We start from the raw sequence: 10800 nt of genomic DNA, 5'->3' as shown, positions 1-10800 counted from the left end.
TAAATTATTTTAAAAACTATAACTACTCTTAAAGAATTGTATTTGATTTATGAAATGACTGTTACAGCTAGAAGGCTTACATGAGAAAAGGACATTTTCTGTTAATTATTTACTCTTGGGGTGGACAAGTAAAGCCTGAAGTATATGTCGAAATCTTTCGAGATTACGAAAAATCACCTACATGTACAATTAAAGTGAGTGTTCCAAAATCTTGCCCCTCTTGCTTAACCTTGTAACGTCTATTTTTATAGACAGGTAAAAATGTAACAAAGCATATACAAAATTCCTCTGACATGATTAAAAATAGAGAAATAGATCCTCGTGAAGCCCGTATAAAATGCAATCAATAGTGCACCATCAACTGTTATCGTCAGTGTATATAAATAAAATTGTAAATGTTCCATTTGTTCAAAATCGTATATCTCCAAAAGACCTTGATCGATTGCTTTGAAATTTTGACACACTATTGCGTTCCAATGCAGGCCTGTTTCTAGGTACCTAATTTTTAAATATATGATGTATAATACATGTGTGGGTAACTTTTAAGATACTTCGTAACAACGTTTCCCTATTACTAAATTTATAAAATACATATATTACATATATTACAAAATTTGTATATAGAAAAACATGTGTATTCCAATGCAACGTTGGCTCAAAACTCCAAAGCATTTGGGCAAAAACCCCACCTGATATATAGTAGTACATATGTAATAAAAAGAGAAACCCTATGAAAATGTAAATGTTGGCATATTGAAAATCGTTTTCTGTGAATGTTCTTTACCGAACGTTTTGAAGTTTTGACACAACGTTGAGTTCTAGTTCAGACGTATTTTTAGGTACCTAATTCTTCCTGATTCTTTAATATATGCAAGTATTTAGTACGTATAACATTTCCTGCATATGGTATGATAAGGAATTATCGTAGGGATGGCTATGGAGGCAGCGCCATCCTTGTAAAAACAGTATAGATTCTTTTCCTAGACAACTAAACCATCATAACATTGCAGCAGAATCATATGGTACCATCTGCGAACGAGGGATGGCCATGTGAATCTTCTCGCGATTTATAGGGCTCCTAAGAAGTACACAAGAGAAGAAATAAGAGAAATAATCAATGCTGTCTTCCACCCAAAGGTAATAGGCGGGGACGTGGACACCCATTATTCCACTTGGGACAAAGTGGGAAGGGAAATCGCAGAAAAACTAGAGGCAGAGGGACTAGCAGCACTTAACGAAGGGACACCAGCGATAATCAACAAACCTATCAACGAAGCAACGCTACAGACGTCAGTTTCGCATCAGCTAATATTGCGCTGCAAGTTAACTGGGAAGTATTACAAGAAACATCCGTGTCTGACCATTTGCTGATACTGATAAAATTTAAGAATAACCCTAGGACGGGAGTAAAGATGGAAAGATAAATGGAATATAAGAAATGCTAAGTGGGTAGGATATGGGGAAGTGCTGACGGAGAGGCTGAACGACCTTAAAGAAAGTGGGAATGTGAGAGTGGACTGTCCCAACCTAGTAGATAATGTAGATAAGGCAACCGAAGCCTGAATCCCATAAAAGAGGCGCTTCTAGGTTTCTGCTAAGCCACCTCCAGTGCGGTTGGACGACGAGTGAGAGAGAAGATTAGGAGAGGAGAAAATCACTCACAATATACAAGCCACAAGCCACGGAAGAGAAGTTTTCTGATTTGAATCGCATCCAGACAAGGACGAAGCGGCTGTACAAAAATTAAAAAAGAGGAAATCTGCCGGAATTTATGTAATAGCCTATCTACTGTATCCTGCATGACTATCGTTTGGAATAAGATCAAGAGGATAAGACGAATTAATACAGTAATGGGAATCGTACAGGCAACACCTTAAATCTTTTAGAAAAATTTTTATGCAAGTTGTCCCCTGACGCTGAGGAAGAGGAAGAAAACATGAGCTTACGGTGGACAATCTGATGGAACACATACTGAAGGGAAAATTTCTTCATGTCGGAACTGACACGAACAGCAGCCCACAGCAAGAGTGCGGGCCAGAGGCCAGATAACATTTGTTATCCTATGCTTCAACTCACGCCGGAGAAGGGACTAATTTATCAATTAACTTCTTAAATAAAATATAGACAAGATCTGTAGCCCAGAAATGAAGACTGCTCGGATCATACCAGAATATAAAACGGGGAAGCCCATCACTCTTCTACAGTGGTACCAGACGTGTTCTGCCAAATTTGGAGTGTGCTATTACGCGTCAGCACACGTCATTCCGGTTCATCAGTCGGATGACGTTTTTTGGTCCATGCACGGGAAAGCATAGGCGTGAAACTGACTCTGGACATTGGACGGCAGTGGTCTACGTGGGCGCCATACTGTCAAATCCCCATGGACGCAGACATTAAAAATTCTCCGGACCGACACAGACAATGTATCCGTTCGGCGTTGTCTGTTAATCGAGCGGCGGGCCCCAGTGCACTAAAACGATCTGCAAGGGGCCCGCTCTGACGCTGCCCGCGTCGCAGACACCCTCCTCGCCTCGCTACAAAAGATGAAAACTCCAGGTACCAACTGTGGTGTGACGAGCGGACCGTACTCTGCTCTCGTCGCTCAGGTAGCCGTGCCGCCACTCATCCCAGCCCCATCACCCAGTTACGATCTAAAAAAATCAGATCTCTCATTCCAGATTCCATTATTCCAATGACCTTAACTGGCCGTCCCCACTCGGGAACTGAACAAGAAAAAATTGAGTCAAGGCAAAAAGTGGAAAGGGACAAGCCAAGAGAGCATGGTGTCTTTATAGCCCTCAAAACAAAAGATTTTGTTTTATAGTGATTGGATCACTTCGCCCTTGGATACTGTGTCATTCAGACTCAAAGATCCAAGAAGTTGGAACTTACTTTACGCCTTAACTAATTAGAGGAAGTCAGTAGGGATTAGAAGGTAGATGGAAGGGTTAACAACGCAGCCAACCGCTCTTTCCCAATACACTTCACCTAACACAGACTTCTGCTCAGGGTTACCACATACACTCAACGAGCAATTCATCCGCACAAATGAAAGATGGGCACTTGACAGAAGGGCCGTGCTTGACGTTGCTGTTAATGATAGGACCACCTGGTCCCTGCAACTTCACAGATCCTCTTAAACAATGAAAAATCCATATTTTGTGTGTTGTTGATGTCTTTAGTCCAGAGACTGATTTGATGCAGCTCTCTATGTTGCTCTATCCAGTGCAAGCCTCTTTATCTCCGAATAACTACTGCAACCTACATTCTTCTGAATCTGCTTTGTGTATTCATCTCTTGGTCTTCCTCTACGATTTTTACCCTCCACGCTTTCCTCCAGTACTAATTTAGTGATCACTTGGGGCTTCAGAACTGGCTCAACAACTGATCCCTTCTTCTTGTCAAGTTGTACCACAAATTTCTCTTCTCCCCAGTTCTGTTCCTTACCTCCTTATTGGTTACGTGATCTACTCATCTAATCTTCAGCTTTCTTCTGTAGCACCACATTTCGAAAGATTCTATTTTCTTCTTGTCTAAACTAGTTATCGTCTACGTTTCACTTCCATACAAGGCTACATTCCACACAAATACCTTCAGAAATGACTTCCTGACATTTAAATCTATACTTGATTTTAACAACTTTCTCTTCTTCAGAAACGCTTTCCTTGCCATTGTCAGTCTACATTTTATATCCTCTCTACTTCGACCATCATCAATTATTACTTCTTAAAGTGTCTCGTTTCCTAATCCAATTCCCCAGCATCACCTGTGTAACTCGACCACATCCCAGTATCCTCGTTTTGATTTTGTTGATGTTCATCTTATATCCTCCTTTCAAGACACTGTCCATTACGTTCAACTGCTCTTCCAGGTCTTTTGCTGTCTCTGACAGAATTACAATGTCATCAGCAAACCTCAAAGTTTTTGTTTCTTCTCCATGGATTTTAATTCTTACTCCAAATTTTTCTTTTGTTTCCTTTAGTGCTTGCTCAATATACAGATTGAATAGCATTGGAGGTAGGCTACAACACTGTCTCATTCTCATCTCCACCACTGCTTCCCTGTCGTGCTCCTCGACCCTTATAACTGCCATCTGGTTTCTGTACAAATTGTAAATTGCATTTCGCTCTCTGTGTTTTACCCCTGCCACCTTCAGAATTTGAAAGAGAGTATTCCAGTCAACATTGTCAAGAGCTTTGTCGATGTCTACAAATGTTAGAAACGTAGGTTTGCCTTTCCTTAATCTATTTTCTAAGATAAGTCGTAGGGTCAGTATTGCCTCACATGTTCCAACATTTCTACGGAATCCAGACTGATCTTGGTTCAAATGGTTCAAATGGCTCTGAGCACTATGGGACTTAACATCTATGGTCATCAGTCCCCTAGAACTTAGAACTACTTAAACCTAACTAACCTAAGGACATCACACAACACCCAGCCATCACGAGGCAGAGAAAATCCCTGACCCCGCCGGGAATCGAACCCGGGAACCCGGGCGTGGGAAGCGAGAACGCTACCGCACGACCACGAGATTCGGGCTCCAGACTGATCTTCCACGAGGTCGGCTTCTATCAGCTTTTCCATTCGTCTGTAAAGAATTCGCGTTAGTATTTTGCAGCTGTGACTTATTAAACTGATAGTTCGGTACTTTTCAGACCTGTCACCACCTGCTTTCTTTGGGATTCGTATATTTATATTCTTCTTTTAAGTACTTCGACTGTCTCATACATCTTGTTTACTAGAAGAGTTCTGTCATGGCTGTCATTCCCAAGGCTCTCAGTAGTTCTAATGCAATGTTGTTTACTCCTGGGGCGTTGTTTCGACTTAGGTCTTCCAGTGCTCCGTTAAATTCCTCACGCAGTATCAAGTCTCCCATTTCCTCTTCATCTACGTTCTCTTCCATTTCCATAACATTGCACTGAAGTACATCACCCTTTCTTAGACCCTCTATATACTCCTTCCACGTTTCTGCTTTCCCTACTTTGCTGAGGACTGGTTTTCCATCTGAGCTCTTTTCTACAAAGATCTCTTTAATTTTCCTGTAGGCAGTATCTATCTTACCCCTAGTGATACATGCTTCTACATCCTTACGTTTGTCTTCTAGCCATCCCTGCTTAGCCATTTTGTACTTCCTGTCGATCTCATTTTTGAGACATTTGTCTTCCTTTTCGCCTGCTTCATTTACTACGTTTTTATATTTTCCCCCTTCATCAATTAAATTCAATGTGCCATCTGTTACCCATGGATTTCTACTAACCCTCGTCTTTTTACCTAGAAAATCGTCTGTTACCTTCACTATTCCATGTCTCAAAGCTACCCATTCTTCTTCTACTGTATCTCTTTCCCCTGTTCCTGTCAATCGTTCCCTAATGCTCTCTCTGAAACTCTCTAGAGCCTCGCGTTCTTTCAGTTTATCCAGGACCCATCTCCTTAAATTCCTACCTTTTCGCAGTTTCTTCGGATTTAGGCTACATTTCATAGCCAATAAATTGTGGTGAGAGTCCAGATCTGCCCCTGGAAATTTCTTACAATTTAAAACCTGGTTCCTAAATCTCTGTGTTACCATTGTATAATCTATTTGAAACCTCCCAGTGTCTCCAGGCCTCTTCCACGTATGAAGCATTCTTTCATAATTCTTAAATCAAGTGTTTGCTATGATTAAATTATTCTCCATGCAAAATTCTACCAGGCGGCTTCGTCTTTCGTTCGTTACCCGCATTCCATAATCACCTACTGCTTTTCCTTCTCTTTCTTTTCCTACAATTGTTTTCCAGTCCCCTATGACTATTAAATTTTCGTCTCCCTTCACTATCTGAATAATTTCTTTTATCGCCTCATAAATTTCTTCAATATCTTAATGATTTGCGGAGCTAGTTGGCATATAAACTTGTACCATTGTGGTAGGCGTGGGCTTCGTGACTATCTTAGCTACAATAATGCATTCACTATGCTTTTAGTAGTAGCTTATTCGCGTTCCTACACTACTGACCATTAAAATTACTACACCAAGAAGAAGAAATGCAGATGATAAACGGGAATTCATTGGACAAATACGATATACTAGAACTGACATGTGATTACATTTTCACGTAATTTGGGTACTTAGATCCCGAGAAATCAGTACCCAGAACAATCACCTCTGGCCGTAATAACGGCCTTGATACACCAAGGCATTAAGTCAAACAGAGCTTGGATGGCGTGCACAGGAACAGCTGCCCATGCAGCTTCAACACGATACCACAGTTCATCAAGAGTAGCGACTGGCGTATTGTGACTAGCCAGTTGCTCGGCCACCATTGACCAGACGTTTTGAATTGGTGAGATATCTGGAGAACGTACTGGCCAGGGCAGCAGTCTAACATTTTTTGTATCCAGAAAGGCCCGTACAGAACCTGCAACATGTGGTAGTGCATTATCCTGCAGAAATGTAGAGTTTCGCAGAGATCGATTGAAGGGTAGAGCCACGGGTCATAACACATCTGAAATGTAATGTCCACTGTTCAAAGTGGCATCAATGCGAACAAGAGGTGACCGAGACGTGTAACCAATGGCACCCCATACCATCATGCCAGCTGATACGCCAGTACGGCGATGACGAATACACGATTCCAATGTGCGTTCATCGCGATGTCGCCAAACACGGATGTGACCATCATGATGCTGTAAACAGAACCTGGATTCAAACAAAAAATGACGTTTTGCCATTCGTGCACCAAGGTTAGTCGTTGAGTACACCATCGCGGGCGCTCCTGTCTGTGATGCAGCGTCAAGGGTAACCGTGGCCATTGTCTCCGAGCTGATAGTCCATGATGCTGCAGACATCGTCTAACTGTTCGTTGAGATGGTTGTTGTCTTGCAAACGTCCCCAACTGTTGACTCAGGGATCGAGACGTGGCTGCACGATCCGTTACAGCCATGCGGATAAGATGCCTGTCATCTCGACTGCTAGTGATACGAGGCCGTTGGGATCCAGCACGGCGTTCCGTATTATCCTCCTGAACCCACCGAATCCATATTCTGCTAACAGTCATTGTATTTCGACCAACGCGAGCAGCAATGTCACGATATGATAAACAGCAATCGCGATAGGCTACAATCCGACCTTTATCAAAGTCGGAAACGTGGTGGTACGCATTTCTCCTCGTTACACGAGGAATCACAACAACGTTTCACCAGGCAACGCCGGTCAACTGCTGTTTGTGTTTGAGAAATCGGTTTAAACTTGCCTCATGTCAGCACGTTGTAGGTGTCGCCACCGGCGCCAACCTTGTGTGAATCCTCTGAAAAGCTAATCATTTGCATATCACAGCTTTTCTTCCTGTCGGTTAAATTTCGCGTCTGTAGCACGTCATCTTCGTAATGTCGAAATTTTATTGGACAGTAGTGTATTTTTATTCATTACCCCCATTTGATTTTGTATTTATAACCCTGTATTCACCTGACCAGAAGTCTTGTTCCTCCTGCCACCGAACTTCACTAACTCCCACTACATCTAACTTTAACCTATGCATTTCCCTTTTTAAATTTTCTGACCTACCGGCCTATTAAGGGATCTGACATTCCATGCTCTGATCCGTAGAACGCCAGTTTTGTTTCTGATGTCATCGATGTCTTCCTGGGTAGTCCCCACCTGGAGATCCTTATGGGGGACTGTTTTACCTCCGGAATATTTTACCCAAGAGGACGGCATCGTCATTTAATTATACTGTAAAGCTACATGTCCTCGGAAAGTATTACGGCTGTTATTTCCCCTTGCTTTCAGCTGCAAGGCCGTTGTGGCTGATGTTACAAGGCCAGATTAGTCAATCATCCAGACTGTTGCCCTGCAACTACTGAAAAGGCTGCTGCCCCTCTTCAGGAACCACACGTTTCTCTGGACCCTCCGTTGTGGTTGCACCTACGGTACAGCATTGTGTATCGCTAAAGCATACAAGCCTCCCCACCAATGGCAAAGTCCATGGTTCATGGGGGGGGGGGGGGGGGGGATTTTTTGTGTACCCAACACAAACCCAATCGTCATCCTCTAAGAAGGGAAATGTCCTTATTACAACAGTTCAACCTTCAGAGACACACATATACAGTACCCCTTACCAAATGAGGATCGTACATTGAATGCAGCTGACATTCAACACTTGATACAGGAAATTTGCAACAACTATTCAGCTCTCATACGCGTGACAGCGTAAGGAAACGTATCAGTATTTGTGTGGCATCTATATAGTGTGACAATTTGTAGGAGGTGAAAAACAACCATAATTATGTATCGAAATATATGAGACAATTAGAAATATCAGAACAACAGCATCAAAACAGAACTAATTCTGTTGCAATATAGGCATCGAATATACATAAGAAAGAATGAAACAAAAAAGAAAGATTTCATTTTTCAGTAATGCAAAGTCTTTGGCAGTGAGTGTTGTATGAAATCCTCTGAAAGAGGCTACCCATTGAAGGAATCCGTCTTGGTTGATTTACCAAAAACTTATGTTAAAAAAATAGAATTATCTTGACGAATCATTTAAGAAAAGATGTCAAATTTAAAAACAAAAAAAAATTTTTAGATGCTTGTGAGGCATGGAAAGATATCGTGTGTCCAGTGGTCTCTATTGTATAAAAACTGAAGGAGGAAGAAAAACGCAAGACACTGATAAGATTGGAAATACCAAAACTATTAAACATCACAGCACACAGTTAATTGAGGTCTTAAGATTGGGTAACGATAAATTTGTCTTGACGGGGAAGGAGGGGCGGGGCTATGTTTTGCAGTACTGTATTCTATCATTGGCAGTACCAAAATAAAGAACATATCACAAAGTTACAGTCGACCTTTCCACTCACTCTACACTCACTAATTTATGTAACTCTTCGGGATTTCGTGGCTGTTGTCACTGAAATTAAAATCTTCTTGGTTGTTAGGCCTTGTCATATTTACTGTAAAATACTCGACGTTTCGACCCCTGTCAGAGACCAGTGTCGCATTCTCTTAAAAAGGGGCGTTTCGCCTACATAGACTTTGCCGCAGCCACATGTCACTTGATAGACGCCTGCATTGTGGAGGCAATCAGGTGCATCCGTTTTTCGTCGGAAAAAATCCTTTATTTTATTTTGACTAAAGAAAGATGTCTGGATACCATTTCTCTTTAGAATTCTTCTTATGCGGCCAGTGACCCCAGAAACGAACAGTAACCTAACGGAGTGAGAAGCGGTTCCTCGTCATTCTTATTAGCATGATTAATATTCCGCCTAAAAGCCCTGTTGATTGAACAACTATCATAGCCATCTGCCTTCAATGTCCTCTTTAAAAACCTTAACTCCGATTCCAAGTCGTTATCACCGCCGACGCGGAAGGCACGTGAAGACAGTGTGTTGAGCCCTGCTTGCTTCTGGGCTGGGTGGAGATGTGCGATGTGGCATCTAAATACCTGTTTGTGTTAGTCGGCTTTCTATACACTCTGTGATCTAGAGTGTTAGCAGATCTTCTGTATACCAACACATCTAGGAACGGGAGACCGACCTCACTCTCAACCTCCAAGATAAATTTGATTTCGGGGTGAATTCCATTTAAGAAATTGTGGAACGCATGAAGTTCTTCTTCGCTTTGTGGCCATATAACAAATGTATCATCCACATAGCGGAGCAAACAAGAAGGCTTCAAAGGAACACTACTTAATACCTGTTGCTCAAGGTGTTACATAAAAATGTCAACTGCGACTGGGGAAATGGGTGAGTCCATATCAAGGCCGTCGGCCTGTTCATAGAGGTTGAGAGTCTGGTCGGTCTCCCATTCCTAGATGTGTTGGTATACAGAAGATCTGATAACACTCTAGGTCACAGAATGTATACGAAGCCGACTAACAAAAACAGGTTTTTACATGCCACATCGCACATCTCCACCCAGCCCAGAAGCAAGCAGGGCTCAATACTCTGTCTTCACGTGCCTTCTGCATCAGCGATGACGACAACTTGGAATCGGAGTTAAAGTTTTTAAAAAGGATATTGAAGGCAAATGGCTATGATAGTTGTTCAATCGACAGGGCTTTTAGGCGGAATATTAATCATGCTAATAAGAATGACGAGGAACCGCTTCTCACTCCGTTAGGTTACCGTTCGTTATTGGGGTCACTGACCGCATAAGTAGAATTTTAAAGAAAAATGGCATCCAGAGATCTTTCTTTAGTGAAAACAAAATAAAGCATTTTTTCCAACGGAAAACAGACGTACCTGATTGCTTCCACAATGCATGCGTCTATCAAGTGACATGTGGCTGCGGAAAAGTGTATAAAGGCGAAACGGGAAGCATTTTTAAAGAACGCATTAAGGAACACGAACGGCATACGCGGATAAAACAAAGTGTAAAATAGGCAGTAGTGGAACATCATGAGAACTGAGAACTGTGGCTAAGACATCGATTTTAATAAGGTACGTGTGATGGCCAAGGAAACAAACATTTAGAGAAGAAAGGTCCGAGAAGCGGTTGAAATTTCCAAGAATGCATGTAATTTCAATCGAGAGGATGGCTATAGATTTCCGGCATCGTCGCTCCCCGACATCAAAGAAGTGAATATGCGGCCGCAGCATGCGAGCGACATAAACGACACGCTGCAAGTCACCTCGGCGGACAAAAATATTTTGGGTAAACATTCCCCTCTCCCGCTCTGTTTCGCATATAGCTAATGATGACGGCCAATCAGCAGCAGTAGGAGGAATTTCAACCAATAACCCTTATCCAGCGTAAGTGAGTAATAGTACCTTTCTATCCAATGGCGATGGGCCACCAATAGTATCCATAAGCGCTTTGCA

The sequence above is a fragment of the Schistocerca piceifrons genome, chromosome 7 (assembly GCF_021461385.2).
Source record: "Schistocerca piceifrons isolate TAMUIC-IGC-003096 chromosome 7, iqSchPice1.1, whole genome shotgun sequence".
In the NCBI taxonomy this organism is placed as follows: domain Eukaryota; kingdom Metazoa; phylum Arthropoda; class Insecta; order Orthoptera; family Acrididae; genus Schistocerca; species Schistocerca piceifrons.
The sequence above is the reverse complement of the archived record's forward strand: the minus strand, read 5'-3'. Positions refer to the sequence as shown.